At 48.0% G+C, this 19919-nt stretch overlaps 1 protein-coding gene and 1 long non-coding RNA gene across 4 annotated transcripts in view; one reads left to right on the top strand and one right to left on the bottom strand.

Annotated features, from left to right (window-relative positions):
* Positions 1 to 19919, top strand: part of PAX5 (paired box 5) — a 185314-nt gene that overhangs the window by 33750 nt on the left and 131645 nt on the right. The window lies entirely within an intron of this gene.
* LOC144579407 (uncharacterized) lies at positions 152 to 7119 on the bottom strand. The gene is made up of 3 exons (XR_013526847.1): positions 4003 to 7119; positions 3494 to 3647; positions 152 to 405 (listed from the first exon to the last, which is right to left on the bottom strand). It is a non-coding gene; the product is annotated as an uncharacterized LOC144579407 (long non-coding RNA).

Raw genomic sequence — 19919 nt, 5'->3', positions numbered from 1 at the left:
TCTAGCACCAAAATTCTGAGTTTCTCCTGGTTCCGTCCAAGCCCTCTTGGCATTATTTTAGAGCAGGAGTTCTCCAATGTTTGCTCCTGGGTCCCTTTAAACTCTTAAAAATTATCAAGGACTTCAAGAAGCTTTAGTTTATGAGGGTTAATTAATATGGATGAAAGTTTAAAATAGTCATTAAAAATAACAAGTAACAAAAAAGTAACATAAATAATATTTTTGAAATAAGAAAGAACCAAATCTTCCAAACCCCAAATTTAGTATGAGCAGCATTGGCTTCCGGTTCTGCAGATCTCTTTAGTGTCTGGCTTAACAGAAAACAGCTGGACTCTCATATCTGCTTCTGTATCCACTCTGTTGTGATGGACGCATCTTATAGCTTCTGAAAACCTCCACTGTAGACTTGTGAAAGAATGAGAGTGAGGAAGGCAAATCACACCTTGGCATTAATATGAAAATAACAGGTGAAGCAAACTACCATGGCACATATATATACCTATGTAATAACCCTGCACATTCTGCACACGTATCCCAGAACTTAAAGTAAATTTAAAAAAATATGAAAATAATTCTGCCCTCACAGATCACCTGAAAGCATCTTGGAGACCCCTTCTTCCAACCCCGGCAGGGCTCCCTGGACTATACTTTGAAAATTTCTGCCTCAGGCTGCTGCAAAGTCTGAACTTGCCTGTTTATCACTCATATAGATAAGGAGAGCAGTTAAGTGGTTTCAGTTAAGAGAAAGGTGCTGTCAGTCGTTTCTCCTGTTCTTAGCTCCTGAAGGCAGGTCTTTGAGCTAGGAGGAAGTGACAAGACACACTGGGCTTTGGAAATCCTCCTCTAGCAGATCGGGATATGTAGTGCTTCTTGCTTCTATCCCAGGTTGAGCTCCCACAGAAAGACATAGCTACTGAGCCTCCTCTCCTTCCCAGCAGAATGTCGGTCAGGCTTGAGGTCTGATTTCCCTTCAGCAGGCTTCCTTCTGTACCAGCAGCCGCTGCCTCATGCTCCACGAGAGCCTGGGGAGTGGGTGTTTCAGAACCCTGCCATGTGTCCTCATCCAGCTCAGCTCTGCACTTGCCTGGAGACTGCATCTGGGGCATATTTTTGAAGGGGGAAAAAAACCCCCAAAAAACCTAGCAATGCTATTGATTGGGAATGACACAAAATAAAATAAGGAAGTGGATTTGGTATTTATCTTGACTCCTGGCATTTGAGGAAAAGCAGATCTAAAACGTGGTTGAGAAAGGGGAGATTTTTGTTCTGATTCCACAGGGCTTCTGGGTGTGTTTCTGGAATGTTTCTGGGTGACTCGTGTGTGTGTGTGTCTGGGGGCGAGGTCTGTGTGTGCCTGCATGTGTTTAATTTCACTTTGAAATATCCAGTTTTCATTTTTATTAGTACAAATTAACATTTGTATTAGTTCTTCCTTGGGGCATTTTATTCCAGTGACAGAATTAAATGGGGGAGAGGGAGAACAAGAGAATGTCTTAAGTTATTTCAGAAAAATTGAGAGAGGAAGAAGGATAAAAGGTCGAGAGAAGGTATGTGTGAGAAATAGATTGCTTGTAGCAAAATTAACTGATATATGAGAGGAAACAGGCAGAGAGAAAGGCATAGCCTCTTGAGGGACTAAACTGAGGATGAACGTGATGAGGGGGGGTCAGACACTTCCCAGCACCAGCCACCAGGTGGCACCATCGACCCAGGACAGCTTAGTTGCTGTCCAGGGTTAGGGACAAGAGGGGTAGCAGGGCAGTGTGTGTCCGCCATTTGTGAGCTTGGTATGCTTGTAACCAAGCTCAGAGGTGGCAGTGCTAATGTGGCTGATTATTCACTGAAGTCTCACCTCTTTGGCAGCATTCAGTCAGGGAGAGGGGAGCTGGACCATTGCTACTAGGGATTAATCTGGTCCTTTCTCACCTCCATGATCCCAAATGTCTTGATAGAAACCATTCCAGGAGTGGAGTCCTTGGTTCTACTCTAAGCCTTTACTTGCTGTGTGATCTTGGCCAAGTCACTTCTCTCTGAGCCTTGTTTTCCTCATGTTACAATGTGGAAATTGGAGCCAATGATTTTTGAGGGTCTTTTGGGCTCTGAGACTCTGTGGTGTACCAGGGGGTACTAGAGCTGGAGTTAGATTCTAGATCTTTCTCTGTCAGCCATGTGACCTTGGGCAGGTCACTGCTCACATCTATGGAGATTATAGTCACATCTCCCTCATAGATTTATATAAAATAAAAGATTGAAAAAGGCTTTTGAAATCTTTTTGGTGCTTTAGGAAAGGGGGAGTGTTGTGATTTATAATTTTTGCTGGATTTTTAAATTTTTTCGAGACAAGGTCTGGCTCTACCGCTCAGGTTGGAGTGCAGTGACACAATCTCAGCCCACTGCAACCTCTGCCTCCTGATACTGAGCTCAAGCCACCCTCCCAGCTCAGCCTCCGAGTAGCTGGGACTATAGGCATGCACCACCAAGCCTGGTTAATTTTTGTATTTTTTGTAGAGACAGGGTTTCACCATGTTGCCCAGGCTGGTCTCAAACTCATGAGCTCAAGCAATCCACCTGCCTTGGCCTCCCAACGTGCTGGAATTACAGGCAGGAGCCACTGCATCCAGCCTTCCTTGGAATTTAAATTAGCCAGAAGCAGGTGTTCTACCATCTTCACTGCTTAGAAAGTTTGTGCCTCTATATGTGACCACAGAAAAAGGCCTGCCTTATGGCAGGTGTTTGCTCAACATCACTGCATCTCTGTCCTAAATATCCATTGAATCTGCTCATTTCTCTCCATCCCCATTGCTACTGCCTTGGTCCAAGCACTCTCTCTTCTCGTTTGGACCATTGCTGTAGTCTCCTGTCTGGTCCCCATCTCCAATGTCATTGACTTGTCCAAACAACAGTCTGCCCTCCACATCACAGCTGTAATATAGTTCTGATCAGTGACTTGCCTGAAGAATTTTAACCTTCAAATTTGCCCATTGTTCTCAGAAGCTGTGCAAACTTCTTAACAAGGCTGCCAGGCCCTCTCCACTCTCCTCTTTTCATGCCCATTCCAGTCATACCAAACCTCTCTCCATTCCTTAAACATCATGGGCTCTCTCCTGTTTGCATTCTAGCAGTTAGACAACCAGGGTTCTAGTGCTGACTCAACAATGACTACTCCTGTGACCTCAAACTACTCTCCGAGCCTCAGTTTCCCAATTGTGCTTGTGATTGGGCTGTTGCATGAATTGAATGAGATAATGCATGTAAAGCGCTCAGGATGACCCCATATATAATAAGTGGTCAATAAAGAGTGCCCTTTATTATGCTCTTCCCACTGCTTGAAAAACTGTCTTCCTCCCTCACCCTACCCTGGCTGACATCCTAAACTTCAGGATCTAGCTTGTACCACTTCCTAAGTGAGGGCTTCTCTGATGCTCCTCTCCAACCCAGCTACCACAGCACACAGAACCTGCCTGTTCATCAAAATACCACATTTGTCACTCACCTGTTTTCCCAGCTGGAAGACTGAGCTCCATGAATGCAGGAACTGTATCTGGAGCAGTCACCAATGTCACCTTAGTGCCCAGCACAGGGCTGGTTCACAGCAGCAAATATGTACTGAATGGGGGCCATGGATATCACAGAAGCCATAGGCTCATCTGGGGAATGAGTGCAGGCTGCTGAGTGGAACCCAGAGCCTTGCACTTCAAGCATCCCTGCAGTCCTGCCTGACCCCAGAGCCTCCATCCTCCAGGATCTTGTGACAGTCATTCTAGATCGGGAGGGAGCTCTCTCGTGATCTAAATACACACATGCACACTGCACATATACATGCACACATATGCATGCTGGGGCCTGTGGTCCTCTTCCTGCTTGCCATAGCTAAGCATATGCTCCAGACGAATATAGATCACAGCCCCAAATAGGAACTACAATATGGGACAACTATAATGGCTAACATTTATTGAGTGCTGACTATGTGGATTTTAAATTATTAACTCATGTGATACTTACAACCACTGTACCAGGTGGATACTCGTGTTATTCTCATTTTACAGAGATATAGAGGGAGTGAGAAAATTTCCCAAGGTCATGCAGATCAGCAATGGCAGTGTTGGGACTAGCACCCAGGTACTTACTAGCCACTCCAGTCTGCCTCTCACAGAGAGCGTCACAATAGGATGACATCAGTATGAGGCTGTGTTCTCCAGTGGAATGTCCTCAGCTCTCTCCAGCATGGGGTGTTGATTCTACTTGTTTGCAGTTCTGCCTGTTCCCCATCATCCTGTCTGGCTGAGCTCAGAGGGACCTTGGCTCAGAATGTTTTGTAACTCAGGGGTTCGCCATTTCTGAAGCTTTCCTGACACTGCTCTGCACACTTCCCTGTCAGACCTGCAAGTTGGTTACCTTCAAGTGCAGTCGGCTGATCACATGTGGGTTTTAAGTCACAGCAGGTGGTGCAGTGGGCAGACTGGGGTTTGAGTCCTGCCTTCCCTTTTACTAGCAGTGTGGGCTTTGACTCACGCTGGCTTTAGCTTCTTTGAGCTTCGATTTCCTCACCTGTCAAAAGGGGATGATAATTCCTGCCTTGGAAAATGTTTCCTATAATATTTTGGTTAGCACTGGCACATGGCAAGTTTCAAAAATATCACCTACTATTTTATCATTTTTATTATCAAGGCAAAGTGTTTTTAGCCTGAATCTAGATTCCTCAAAAAGATCTTGTTGAGAACGTTTTAAGTTCCCAGATCTTTTGTTTCCTCTTTCTCTCTGTCTCTCTCTCTCTTTTTTTTTTTTTTTTTTTTTGAGACAGGGTCTCATTCTGTTGCCCAGGCTGGAGTGCAGTGGTGCATACATAGCTCACTGCACCCTGGCCTCCTGGGCTCAAGTGATCCTTCCACTTCAGCCTCCAGAGTAGCTGGGACTATAGGCATGCACCACCACACCTGGCTATTTTTTTTTTTAATTTTTGTCAAGATAAGGTATCGCTTTGTTGCCTAGGCTGGTCTTGAACTCTTGGACTCAAGTGATGCTCCTGCCTCAGTCTCCCAAAATGCTGGGATTAGAGGGTTTCTCTCTTTTTTAATGGTCTTTTATTTATATTACTAAGTTTCATGATAGGATTGTCCAGGTTAGGGTCAGAAGAAAAGGAAAGAAATATCAACTGGAATTCATGCTGGCAGAATTTAACTCCATGTTTCAGAAACCCACACAATTCAAGTTGTAGATGAGGACAGTCGTCAGAAGTAAGGTGAGCCTGGCACGACACTGGAGAAGCCTGGGTTTCTTGTCCCTACTCGGCCCGGCCTTGCGGTGTGGTCTGAGTCCCATCCCCGCCCCTCCCGAGCCTCGTTAGGATGCACTGAGCCTGGACAACCCTTCCAGCTCCTGATCCTTTCTCCTCCCCGCTCCCCGCCGCTCTCCCTCCCTCCTTCATCTTCTCGCTCTTCGTTTCCTTTCTGTCTCAGACACAAACGCCATCCAGCACTTCTGAATAGTACTTTTGTTCCGTGAACATCTCTTTTCTGAAAAGGACGATTGGTCAGGTTTGTATCTTTTAACTGCTGGCACATTTTATCAGTTAAGAACCTTCGTACCTCCCTCTCCGGAGGCAACCTCAAGGAGGCAGGCAGGCAGGCAGAGAGGCAGAGAGGGGAGCGTTTATGGGAGACAATGGGTGAAAAACAACTGTTTGGGGGCCTAATTTATGGTCTCTCCAGCAAATGCCTTCTTTCCAGGGAGCCCCCTTTCCTGCTCTTCCCCATGGCCCCGAGGATCTTCCAGCAGAGTCCAGTTTATGACTCCTTCCTAGCTCCCCAAAGAATTGGGAGAGGGAACGAGCAGAGCCTGTGCCTGAGTCATCTCATTCAGGCGTTTGAGGTGGGGCTTGGAGTCCTGGCTCGGCATTCCCTCGCTGGTGATCCTAGGCAACCCATGCTGGGCCTCGATTTTCCTACTGGCAACCGAGACAGCAGGACACCTTTTTCAAATTCTTGTGCAAATTCAGCGAGAAGCAGCTTTGTAAGCTGTAAAGCTCTATTGCCTATGAGAGTATCATTGCAGTTCATCTCACATACCCACTCTGTGGCGAGGGACACATTTCTTAACATCTCCAAGGGTCAGTTTCCCCATTTGTAAAATGGGGACTTAGGCCATACCATTACGCTGAGAATTCCATAACAGAGGTAAAACACCTGGCACAGTTCTTGGCAGTGGGAGGTGCCCAGGTCTAGGTTGGGCCGTTTTCCCTTTCCCTTTCTTGTTCCTTCACAGCGCTGTTCTCTGAGTGCCGCGCGTAGCCACGCAGCCGCAGGCGTCTGAACCCAACTGGCCACTCTCTGACCTGCACCCCACTTCGCTCCTCTGTAGAAGAGGGATAATACCAGTATCTGTTTCAGAGGGCTGTGGGGAAGATTAGACCGTGCCCATCCGTGGCTCGGCACAGAGTCAGCACCAGGTGAACGTTGGTGATGCTGCCCGGCCTTCCTCCCTCTAGACACCCAGACACTGAGCGTGGGCTGGACGGGACCCGGCCATTATCTTCTTGGAGCCTATTCCTGTCGGGTGAAGAAAAACAGGCCTGATGGGAGCAGGAAGCGAGTTGTTCAGGGTCTCACCGAGTCATATCCCAAGGTCTTTGAGGGATGTCTAGGGATGCCGCGGTGCTAGCCCGGCAGAGAGGCCGAGGTTCCTGCAGGGAGACCCGTCCCTTCCTCCTCGGCCCCGCGGTCCGGGCGCCCCTTGGGCCTCGCTCCTTGCCCACCAGCCGGGGGGTCTCCGGGTTCGGGCTCTGACCGGGAAGCCCCCAGAGCAGGGGGCGGAGGGCACCTGGATTTCCTGCGCGACGTGGAAGGAGAAATGAATTTAGCCGCGGCAGAAGGTGGCGCAAAGAGAAGGCAGCGCGCTGCGCCCCCCGGGAAGGAGGCCGCCCGTTCGCTCCGGCCTTCGCCAAGCATTTGCAATTTAATTGACATTGGCGGCAGGAAGCCAATCAGTCTAAGTCAATTGACGTTCCGAGATAAAACTAATCGGCGGCCCGCGCTGCCCCCGCCGGCACGGCCGCGGCGGGGCCCGGGGCGCAGCGTGGAGGCGGCGGCGCGCCCTGCAGGTCCCGGCGCTGGCGCGTGGCTCGGCCCGCTGATTGCCGCGCGGCCCGCGGCGGCCGGGAGAGGCCGGTAATAAATGACTTTATTTGCTGGGGCCCCGCAGAGAACAATTGAGTTTGTTATGGTAACAACGGATGCCAGCTTTCCGGGGCCCCGGGGGGCTCGGGAGCGGCGGCAGCCGGGAGCTGGGCAGCGGAGCAGATGATGCGCGCCGGGGCGAGGGCGCCGGGCGGGGGCTGGGCGGAGCTGGCGTGGGACCCGGCCTGGAGGGACGGACCGGGCCTGGAGGGGCGAGGCCGGGACGGATCGGGGACACGCAGCGCGGAACCGGGAAGGGAGTGGTCGATCATTCCTTGCTGTTGGACAGGCCGGTCCTCCTGGATGTGACTGCCACTCTTTTTCTTTCCTCTGTCCCCGAGCCTGAGTGGGTTCTCTGGTCTTGGTGGATGATGACTTCACATACACTTTTTGTCTCTTGTACCGGTGGAAAATTAGAAAAAGGCACAAACACAAAGGCATCCCTTTTTCCAGTGACCTGCAGTGGCTTGAGAAGTTCGGGACTGGATTTGGACCCTGCCACGTGTGCCTTGCCCCTGGAGAGAAGGCCTTCCTTCCATCTCTGTCCCCTGTGTGTATCCCCATGCTCTATGGCCAGGTGCCGCCTCAAAAAGCTCTTTTTGCCCCACACAGAAGCCTACCGCACCGAGAAGGCTGGCTCTGAGGCCCGACAGCCTTCTCCTGCCTCCCCCGTCAGACCTTGAGTTCCAAGGGCAGAAGTCGTCTCCCAATTCGTCTCAGACTCCCTCAGCGTCCAGTGTAGGGCCTGGACTCATGTGTCAGTAGTGAGGGAGTGAACATCTCTCTTGTTTGCAATCTCTTGCTTTCCCTCTGGTTACAGACACCAGAGTCCCCTTTTCCAGCTCTGTTTTCAGGCATGATGGCATTCACTCACTCACTCAACAAACAAGTGAGAACCAACCTTTCATCCAACAAGGAAGGCCCTGGCCAGTGAGTGATAATGTAACCCGTGTGATAGTGGGCAGGCACCTATTATGTACTCAGAGTTGGCAAAGGTGTAATACATGCTTGCTGAGGGCTTTTCCTTTTGTCATGGTACTCAGTGATTCCTGGTGTCACCCCGTGACAATCACCCCTCCTCCCATTTGCAGATGGACAAACTGATGCCCAGCATGTTTGAAAACCTGTATGATGAAGTGGAATGGGTCTAACCTGGGACTGTAACACTAGTTTGCTGTGTGAGCTTTGTCCATTTTTTCCCCCTCTCTGAGCCACAGTATCCTTACCTATAAAATGGGGGAGTTGCAAATTATGGTCTCTGAGGGCCAGTTGAGTGTGAGGAAGAGGGACCCAGGTCTCTGCTCCCAGCCCAGCTCTCTTTGGCCTTATAGTGTGACCACTGGGGGAAAAAATTGCCCTCCACCCTGAGCTGTATTAGGCTGATGATTAGAGTGAAGCACTCACTGTGTGACAGGCACTATGAGTGTGTAGGCACCAATACTGTTTTCCTTCGGCTGTTGGAAAAAATGAGGCCAAAGCGTGGTGGCTCATGCCTGTAATCCCAGCACTCTGGGAGGCTGAGGCGGGCAGATCACCTGAGGTCGGGAGTTCGAGACCAGCCTGACCAACATGGTGAAACCCCATCTCTACTAAAAATACAAAAAATTAGCCAAGTGTGGTAGTGCTCACTTGTAATCCCAGCTACTCAGAAGGCTGAGACAGGAGAATTGCTTGCTCGAACCCGGGAGGTGGAGGTTGTAGTGAGCTGAGATCGTGCTACTGCACTCCAGCCTGTGCAACAAGAGCAAAACTCCGTCTCCCCCCACTACCAAAAAAAAAGAGAGAGAGGTTCATTAAGCAATTCAGGGTCACAGAGTCAGTAAGTGGCAAGGCTGGAATTCAAACCCAAGTACTCTGCTTTCAGAGCCTGTGCATATAACCCCTCTAGTTGGCAGAGGCAGCATAGAACACCCGCTAACACCCCTCCCTTGCCCCCACACCTCTCTCCAGCCTTAGTCCCACCTGCCTTGTTCTTGGAGTTCCAGCACGCATTCTGCACGTTTTCAGGGCAGCAGGAGCCCTGATTTTTCAAGGTGACTTTTCTCTTGCTGGCCTTTCCCTCTTGACCTAAGTACAGACAGCTGAGAGAAGGCTCCAGCAGGAAGGAGAAGCTGCTGTAGGAACCTGGGACCCTTCTTGGCTTAGACCTAGCTGGAATCTTGTATTTGGGAAATGGTTTTCTAAAAAGGGCAGAGGGAATCCAGATCTTGTCTTTTAGGAACAAGCTCTTACTGTTGCTGATCAAGGAAGTACGTTTATTTCACAGTTGTTTTTGCTTTTTCTGTCCCTCAAAAGGGGTCTGGAGAATTCTTTCTCTCTAGAGATATCCCCTTTTTAGCAACAAATTAGGAAGATAGTCCCTAATATGAGATAGTCTTGAAGGGTAAAACTGGACATGCCTTGGAATCATATATAGTTATTTTAAATCGTGTCAACCCAGCCAGGTGAGGTGGCTCATGCCTGTAATCCTAGCGCTTTGGGAGGCCAAGAGAGGCTGATCTCTTGAGCTGATGAGTTCAAGACCAGCCTGGGTAACATGGTGAAACCCCGTCTCTACAAAAAATACAAAAATTAGCCAAATGTGGTGAAAAAAAAATCATGTCAATCCAATGTTCCTTCTCTAAAACAAGTATTTTGTAACACTTCCTTTGCTACCCTAAAATGAAATTTAGAGAAAATATAATCTACCCATACACATAATTTAAAAAATCTATTTAATGCCCCAATTGTAACAAAAAGGGGAAAAAAGTAAAATCATAATAAAATGATATATTTTCATTATGTAAATGCTCATACATGACTACACCAGAAGACATAATAAACTAGTTAGTTGCTTGTACTTAGGCATAGAATCTCCATGAATGCAGCAGCTACAAATGTGGACAGCTGTGTTTTTTGGCAATATAAATATCTCTGGTGGTGTTGCCATCAGCGAACTGATTCTCTGAAATTATGAACATGTCCTGATAAAATTCCAACCAAAGCAAAGCATAATCTTCCCTCAATGTGTGTGGTGGTTGTATTCTTGGAAAAGTCAGTGTAGATGAAATCACCAAGTCTCTGTGTCCATCAGTAACACAGAGTTAAGTTCATGGCTCACATATTTATAAAGAGTTTTCACCAACTTCAGTGTATGATGGGTCATTCCAAAGCTGTGTGAGATGCAGGGCAGTTCTTCACTGTGCTGGACTATGCTGGGTAGCATCCCTGGCCCCATCCATTAAATGCTGTAACTCCTCTCCCATAACAATAATAGTAATAATTCATAGATTTCCCAAATCCCCTCTTATCTGATCACTCTTATCGACAAACTGCCAGAGATTCTTTTTCTTTTTTTGAGACAGAGTTTTGCTCTTGTTGCCCAGGCTGGAGTGCAGTGGCATGATCTTGGCTCATTGCAACCTCTACCTCCTAGGTTCAAGCCATTCTCCTGCCTCAGCCTCACGAGTAGCTGGGATTATAGGCGTGTACCATCATACCCCGCCAATTTTTTTGATTTTTAGTAGAGACAGGGTTTCTCCATGTTGGTCAGGCTGGTCTTGAACTCCTGACCTCAAGTGATCCGCCCACTTAGGCCTCCCACAGTGCTGGGATTACAGGTGTGAGCCACCATGCAGGGCATTACAGATGTGAGCTACCGTGCCCAGCAAACCACTGAAATGAATGGGTTTCTCTCTAGGATCTCATTCTTTTGAGAAGTTCTGTGGAGTCTGTTAAAAAGCAGAATCTGCATGTATTGTGCAGCCATTGTGTGCAAGACCTGCCCTGGGAAACACAGACGTATAGCCTGATTTATATGTGGAACTGTGAAAGCTACCTGGGTGCCAAGCTCTCAGGGGTGCCAAGCTTCCAGGGGCCTTAGTCAGTGAGCACACCCCCACCCACATCTTATCCTTGTCTGGAATGCCCTTTGCCTCCTCCTTCATGCCCCCAAATCCAAATCCTGGCTCAGATGCCACCTTCTCCTTCCAGGAAGCATTCCTCCTGCACTGGACAGGTTCGCTCTGTCTCTAGACTCTCATTGCCTGCTGTTGAGGGCTCTCTTAGAATAGTTTCACAAGCTTGGACTCTAAGTCCATCTTCAGGCCTGGCTGGAGATGGCCTCCCTGAAGGCTGAGACTGGGTTCCCTGACAGGGCTATGCTTGGGGCCAGAGCACCAGCAACGGATAAATGAATGCTGGAACCTTGGTTATCTGTTGCTGGTGCTCTGGCCCCAGGCATAGCCATGCCAGGGAACCCAGTACTCCTGTCTGTAGGCATCTTGTTCTTTTTATTTTTTATGTTTTGAGATGAGGTCTCACTCTGTTGCCCAGACTGGAGTACAGTGGTGCAATCTTGGCTCACTGCAACCTCTGCCTCCCAGGTTCAGGTGATTCTCCTGCCTCAGCCACCCAGTAGCTGGGCCTACAGGTGCATGCCACCACACCCAGCTAATTTTCATATTTTTACTAGAGGTGGGGTACTGCCATGTTGGCCAGGCTGTTCTCAAAGTCCTGACCTCAGGCGATCTGTCCACCTCAGCCTCTCAAAGTGCTGGGATTACAGGTGGGAGCCACAGAGGCCAGCCCTTGTTCTTTTTAATTTAGCAAATGGCTTCTGTTTTTCTGTCCTCACCCTTAGTCCTCATTGACTGTCACGAGATGCTCGCTGTGCAGACAGCACTCTCTCGTTGGGAGTCCAGCAGCTCACTCGCTCTGACCAGTGCTGTAGGCCTGGCATGATTTATTGACCCCATTGCACAGATGAGTTGAGAGAAGTGTAAGATCACACAGCTGGCAAGTAGCAGAGTGGAGCTCGCCCCCTCTGTTCCACCTCTCTGGTTACTTTAACACTTCCAAGGCAGAGCCTCTTCCCTGGGATGTCATTCACCCATTTACTGGCTCCCGACATGGTACTGGGCACTGTGGTCTCAGAGGTGGGTAAGACCTGGGAGACCCCTTTGTTTTCCCTTAGGGACTTTCCCTAGGGGACCCCTTTGTTTTTCCTTAGGCCAGGCATGGAAGGGGAGCATCAGATGCCCCCTGGGAAGGTATGGCCACCATTTCCCAGTAGGAGGTTACGTGGGAGCAGCTGTCTCCCTTCTCCTTTATACCTGTTTTTTTTTGTTGTTGTTGTTTTGTTTGTTTTTGCCAGTTTCAGTGAAATTCACTACAAGTATTTATTGTGTACCTGCTATGTGTGCTAGGCAAGGTATTGTCCTAGTTGCTGGAGACACAGCAATGAACAAGACAGACAAAAATGTTTGCCCACGTGAGTGACATTCCAAGGAGGAAAGACAATACCTAAATAAGGAAAATAAGCAGCATGCTGTTCAGTGCTCTGGAGGGTAACAAAGCTAGGTGAGGAGACAGGGAATGAAGCAGGGCTGAGGGGAGGGCCTTTGCTGTTTTGGGAGGGTGGTCCTAATGATGAGCTGACATTTGAGCAGAGGCCTTAATGGAGGGAGGAGTGATATCTCCCCAGGCAGATATCTGGGGAAGGAAGTTTCCAGAGCAAGGGAACAGCAAATGTAAAAACCCCAGGCTGGGTTGAGCTTGGTGTGACTGTGGAGCTCTCAGGAGGCTGGTGTGGTAGGTGCAGAGAGAGAGCGGGAGGAAATGAGGTCAGAAAGGTGTGATCGCAGGGGGCAGTACCCAGGTAAGGCCTGGTAAGACTTGGTAAGCTGTGAGGGACTGTGGGTTTTGCTCAGATTGGGAGTAGATGGCAGCTTAGGCCCTCCAGCAGGGAACTTGCAGAGGTGCATTTCTCCCTACCTCCAGTGAGTCACTCACTCCAGCATCCCTTCCCTCCTAATCACCTCCCGGACCCGCCCCCTTCTCTGAGTACCATTCCCACCATGAGCTCTGTCCTGTCAGAGGGCTCCCACTGGACCCTGGGCTCTGTCTCATCTCCCTCCAAAGGGGTCTCTACACTGTGGCCAGATTAGACCTTATGACCCTCCTCCCCCAACTCTTCTGTGTCTGGAATTGTGAATGTATGGATATCATTAGACAAGGGACTGACTGACTGAAACAGAGACCAGGAAATCTGGGAGGTGGGGATTGGGGTTGCTGGCAGGTGGGTTGTCATTTTGTGGGGAAGGCAGTGCAATGCAGTGGGTGGTCCAAAGCCCCTCCCCCAACTCTCAACTAGCCCCTAATCCGCAGCCCTGTCTCTGGCTTCAGCAATGGCTCCCCCCAGAGGCACCTGGTTTATTTATGGCTTCTCCCCAACTCCCTGCAGGCAGAGGAAAGTCCATTAGTATGTTTGCAGACTCTGTCAGCTCTGAGCAGATGCAAAGCTTATTTGCAAACTGTCATTGCCCTGGCCTCCTCCAGAGACTCTCATGCTGGGCTCAGCCTTGTGCCTCCAAGAGCCACCTCCCTCAGGCAGCCACCAGGGCAAGCTGCTTTCCTGATTTCCCTAAGCATAGTCTTGGCTTGGAGTTGGGAAAATTAAATTAAATGCCACAAAGGAACCGTAGCAATGCATTGGACCATGCTGACAGTAGAGAATGAAGTCCTCTCTGTTGATAGGAGCTCATTGTTTTGACATAAATTAGGGAGGCATTGAGAGAAAGTGGTAAAAGTCTTGAGCTGAGGATCCGGGACCCAAGTTCAAATCTCTGTTAGCTGCTGAGTATCTTGGTGATCTTGGGCAACAGTTTATTGCCATCTAGGCCTCAATTTACAAGCTGCAAAGATGCCGCAGACAGGCTTGGAATCTACTCTAAGCTCCAGGATTCTCTAGTTTGAGAATTCTTCCATCCAATGAGCTGGGGACAAAGTGATTTGTTCAAAATGCTTGGTAATTCTAAAATTGCCTGGAGGTTGGCCTCCGTTGGGTATGAGGTACTGTGGAGTTGAGATACCAGGGCTCTCAGTCTTACCTGGCCTGATAACTTTGCTGTGTGACCCTGGGCAGGCCACTTTCCCTCTCTGAGCCCATTTTCTCATCTGCAAAATGGGAATTGTAATCTCCTGCCAATCAGATAAGCTGATGAATGCTTCGTATTCCACAGGAGTATGTATTTGAGGGGTGCGATTGTTATTATCTTGTTGCTGTTATTCTTTTCAGATGTCTAGGCATACACACTTGCCAGTATAATACAAGTTATGCCCCTATAGGGTACAGAGCCCAAACAAGTCAATTTAACTACATGAAAGAGAAATAATGGTGCTTCCATGAATAACGGAGAGCCCTTCTTATAATTTGTGCTTCAATTCCACGCCCTCATAAATCCACCATTCCTGTGTATGCATGTTTGGTGGAAAGACGCATCCCAGACATACACAAAAGCCTCTTGAATTCTTTTCAACTGGGCCAGGAGATGACACACGTTGGCAGACAGAGGCTGATCTCTGTGTATCCAAGAGGAGTAGAGCCAGTCCAAGTACATCTAACAGGTCAAGCTCTGAAATGAAGAAGCAATAAGCCAGTGAAATGGTACTATCACCGAAACATGATTGATCAATTGAATTCTATCAGAGACAGTGGACAGTGAGATTAACTCAGGCCTGATAGGTTCAATGAGTTAAAGCATGATGTTCATTTCAGCTTCATTTCACCAGTCTTTGCTTGTGAAATTGGTCAATCAATAGAGGTTGAAGATCATATATATATATAGATAGATATCGGGGACTATCTTATGGGGAATATAATCTTGGTAGTTGGCTCCTGGCTGGGGCTGCCTGCTGCGGGTAATGGAGACAGAACAGGGACTCCATCAGCCCCATCGAAATGGCCTGATATCTTCTCCAAATGAAAAGTATTTTTGGATCTCTGATGATTTATCTTTTTTTTCCTCCCTCTCACTTTGATCTATGACAAAACCTATACCCATCTTGGAGAAATATAGTGATTTCTCCTGAAAACATTTGTGCAGTGATCAGACAGATACACTTCAAAATATGAACCTTCTTTTTAGTTGTATCATCCTTGGGAAAAAACTGCAGACAGTAATTTAAAAACTCAAATGGGGGTAATGCAAAGATATCAGAGTAAATATGATTTTTAAACCCATTTATTTATTTATTTCTGCGCAGTGGGGGATGGGAGATGGACTGCTGTGTGCATGAAGGCCATAAAAGGGATGTATGTGGGAGAAGTCTTTCCAGGTATAATTAAAATGAAGGCTTTAGCATTCTTCGATCTCATTTAAAAGCACAATTCACTGAAACAAATCACCCTTTTGCTTCTAGTAATATTTCATTTGCTTCCGAATATTTTCACTATGGTGGTTAACATTCTCATTAGTGTGCGTATCCCTCTGTAAGGTGGAGTAATTAGGGACTACTGTACGAGGTAATGGACTTGGACGGTATGGATTACAGAGAACAGACTTGCCCTGTGGCAATGCACGAGGTATTACTTCCTTTCTGCCTCTTCTCTGAGGTCATCTTGATTCATTTTAGCACAGAGAAATCCCATCTCTTCATACCAACACCATGAGAGCTACATTAATGTATTTGCACTGTTTGTATATCAGGGTGTATATTAGGTTCTGGATAATGGACAGTGACGCCGAACAGCTGGACAGAAAGCCTTGCACACTTCGCTCCCTTTCCCCTCCTCTAGCCCCTGCATTCTAATCATGCTGTGTTATAGTCGTTCCCCTGCACCATGCTTTCTTGTGCCTCCAGGCTGCTGCAGATGCTGTTCCCTCTGGTTGGAATGCATTTCCTCTTCCCTGGCCTTTTCTTTGGCTAACTCCATCCTTAAGACTCATGGTAAGGCTGGATGTGGTGGCTTATCCTATAATCCGAGCACTTTGGGAGGCTAGCCTGAGCAACATGATGAAACCCTGTCTCTACTAAAAATACAAAAAATTAGCCTACCTAATTTTTTATGCACCACCAGGTATGTGGTGGTGCATACCTGTAGTCCCAGCTACTTAGGAGACTGAGGCAGAGAATCATTTGAACCCGGGAGGCGGAGGTTGCGGTGAGCCGAGATGGTGCCATTGCACCAGCCTGGACGACAGGGTGAGACTCTGTCTCAAAAAAATAAAAAATTAAAAAAAAACTCAGGCTATATCTTTTCCAGGGGGACTTTCTTGGCCTACACTTGCCCCTACTTTGGAATAGGTGGAGTGAGTTTGTGTAGGGTTAGGGGCAGACTCTGGAACCAGACTGTTTGAGCTTGGACCCTAGCTCTTCCACTGTTGGCTGTGTGACCCTGGGCAAATTACTCTTTTTTTCTTCCTTCTCCCACAGCCCTCATCTTTAGATCTTGTAACTGGGCAAGTTATTTAACTCCCCTGCCTCAGTTTTCTCATCTGTAAAGTGGGAGGAAGCAATAACAGACTTGACATCTTAGGGTTTTTGTGAGGATCCAATAAGGAAGGTGCTTAGAACGGTGTCTCACAGAGTGAGCTCTGAATAGGGTCTAGCCACTTCCATTAGGCTCCCAGGACTGTCTCTGCTTCTCAGGTTCCGAACACTTATCACACTACATGACAGTTATTCCCTTGTCTTCATCCTCTGCTAGAGGACAGGGGCTAAGACTTGAAGCTCTCTCCAGCTCTGGTGGGAAGGGCAGGGCCAGACACCCACTATGTTGCTCAGGCATCAACAGATCCAGGAGGCTTGAGGCAGGAGTCAGAGGCCTCATGTCCAAGCTCACCTTGAGTCTGCTGTCCAGCCCCTGACAGATCCCTTTGCCGTCTCACCTTCCCTTTGCTGTCCTCAGATATGGAATCACCAGCCCTTGTGGCTGTTTCCTCACTGACAGCCTATGACTCATTGGGTAACACCCGGCACAATCAGATTCACTCTGGTCAAACCTAACGTATTTGGCAATTTTACAATTTTGCGTTTTCCTTCTCCGAGAAGAAAGATTGAGTGAAACTAATGGCTGAATAATGGTAGTTCCAATGGAATTTTTCTCCATGCCATCTTGATTTTTCTCAGTCTACAGCCCCAGTTTAGAACAGGATTTAGAAAATGACTCACAACATTGATTTTTGTTCTGGGCTACCAAGGGACATTTCCAGCCCTGCTACCCTGGTCCCCAGCATGGGGCCTGGCTCATAGTTGATGTCCTAGAAGTGTTTGCCAACATAACCTGATTGCCTGTACCTGGAATCCCATCTCTCACCTTGGCATCTTGTTTCCCAGGCCTGGCTCTGATGGTCCCTCCTCTAGCACCCCCCTCCCTGTTGTTAGTCATATCTGGGTCACTCTAAACACCCCAAACAGCATCGTGCAGAGAAAAGATGGTCTCTAATGAGTTTGAGCTTGAGTCTGTGAACAGCATTTTGTTGTTGTTGGATTCCGAGCAATATATGACTTGCTGCATTTTCCTTTTGGTATATGCTGCCAGGGAGCTTAGAGCTGAACTGAGTTTTAATAGTTTATCACACTCTCTGGTTCAAAATTTTATGAACTGTCTCAAATCTGTCTTAGAAGTAGGTGGAACATAAACTCCTAGTTGTTTCGCTTTTTCTTCTCCTGGGATCACTGATATAATAGAGGGCACTCCTGAGTTCTCCAGTGATGCTGGCAGCTGTCCTAGTGCTGACTTCTGAGCCATACAGCTTTGCAAGCCCTCAACGCTTCCTAGCTTTCTCATTCAGTCAACAAACATTGATTAGCATCTCTTATGCTTGAGGTAAGTGGGACATGGACTCTGCCTTCAGCTCATACTTTAGCAGGGAAAAAAATAGTAATTCTAGAAACAGCTCATGTTTACTGGGCACTTACTATGTGTCAGGAGTTATGCTAAGTATTTTACATGTATTCTCATGAAATTCTTTCATCAACCCCAGATAACTATTATTATCCCATTTGGCAGTTAAGAAAATTGAGGATTAGAGCAGTTAAAGAAGTTGCTCAAATATCATGGGCTTGTGAGAGACAGAGTTCTGGGATTTGAACCTGGGCCTGCATGAGCTTGGAGTGCCCAGGCTTCCCCACTGTTCTGTACCAGGTCTGCTGCAGTGCTCCACCTCACTTTAACGAATATAGGAGCTGTGCATATGCTCTGCTGTGTTATCTTGAGCAAATCACTTAATCTCTCTATGCCAGCTTCCTTAGCTGTAAAATGGAGATCCCAAGAGGACTGAGCTCACAGTAGGGGCTGTAAAGAGTAAAATCCAGGCCATAGTGATGGCCCATGCCACTTGCTGAGGAGACCCAGAAGAAAGGGTGATGAATTCAGCCTTTAGATTTGGAGGTAGGCTTCAGAGAGGAGGCAGTGTTTAGACTGAGTCTTGCTGGGCAGGAGGGAAGGGTGTGCCAGCAGAGGGAGCAGGATGTGGGAGGGTGGGGGAACTGGGGAGCAGTGGTGAAGGGACACTTGAGTGCAGACAGCCTGCTGGGATGGCATTGTGGGGTGAAGTTGGGGGTGACCCTGCCTGACTGGAGGGGCAGATTATTGAGGTCTGGGGGGCTCAGGCTCTGTCCCAGAGGAGTCTTGGAAGGATTTTGTTGATGAAAATGAGGATGTCAGCAGCTAGCATTGTTTGGACACTTAACTCCATGCCAGGCACCTTGTTAAACGTGTCATTGAGATGATCTCATTGAATCCTTACAGAAGCCCCATGAGTTGTCCTGCATACTGTTGTTTTCAGTTTACAGATGAGGAAACTGAGGGCTTTCATCTTAGTAGCTGACAGGAAGCGTAAAGGGAGGTGTCCTGAGTGCTGATCTGCAGTTAAGAGACCTAGGTACAAATCCCAGCCTCACTGCTTTGAGCCTCAGTTTTCCCATCTGTAAAATGGAATAAATGGAATACTCCATCAAAGGAACTGAAGAATGCACAAATAAATTGGCTCAGCACCTGGCACTGACCAGCAGTCTATCCGGGGTGAAAACAGGAGGTGTGGGAGCTTTGCAGCCCTGTTATCTCTTGTCAGCCCCACTTCATTCTTTGCTGGGGACAGATGATGCTCTCTCAGTCTTGCATGAGACACTTTGCTGGCATAATCCCAGAACCAATCCCCGGCTTCCTATCCCTTCAAAAAAAGTATTTATTTCTTTATTTCTAGAGGTGGTCTTGTTCTGTCACCCAGGTTAATGTGTAGTGGCACCATCATAGCTTACTGAAGCCTTGAACTCTTGGGCTTAAGCAATCCTCCTGCCTCAGCCTCTCAAGTAGCTGGGACTACAGGCCTGCACCACCACACCCAAATTTAAAAAATTTTTTTTTCTTTGAGTTGGAGTCTCACTCTGTCCCCCAGGCTGGAGTGCAATGGCATGATCTTGGCTCACTGCAACCTCCATCTCCTGGGTTCAAGTGATTCTCTTGCCTCAACCACCTGAGTAGATGGGATTACAGCATGTGCCACCACACCTGGCTTGAACTCCTGGTAGGGTCTTGCCGTGTTGCTCTGGTTGGTCTTGAACTCCTGGCCTGAAGTGATCTTCCCACCTTGGCCTCCCAAAGTGCTGGGATTACAGGCAGGAACCACTGCTTCCAGCCTGAAAAAATGTTTTAAAGTTACGAATTAGCATGGTCTGAATGTGGTGGGTCTCACATTTATAGCATTATAGGTTGTTTTGAAAGTTAGCTATTGCAGCCACCTGAAGATGCCAACTCCAAGCTCTTTGGTTCCATTAGACTCAAACTGGAAAAATGCCCCACGTCACATCAGTTCATCTTGCCAGTCAAGATGTGGCAGATGACCCATCAGGACCAGCTCTGTCCACCATCCTCACAGGGGAGGCAAGTCTAAAAGTACAAGCAGTGCCAGAGTCCTGTGGTTACAAGCAGCAAACTGGGCTGCTCTAGAGACGGCCCTGGACCCTGGGGTAAGCTGGGAGTGT

Source organism: Callithrix jacchus, chromosome 1 (genome assembly GCF_049354715.1).
Source record: "Callithrix jacchus isolate 240 chromosome 1, calJac240_pri, whole genome shotgun sequence".
Classification (NCBI taxonomy): domain Eukaryota; kingdom Metazoa; phylum Chordata; class Mammalia; order Primates; family Cebidae; genus Callithrix; species Callithrix jacchus.
This window is presented reverse-complemented; position numbering and strand designations above follow the sequence as displayed.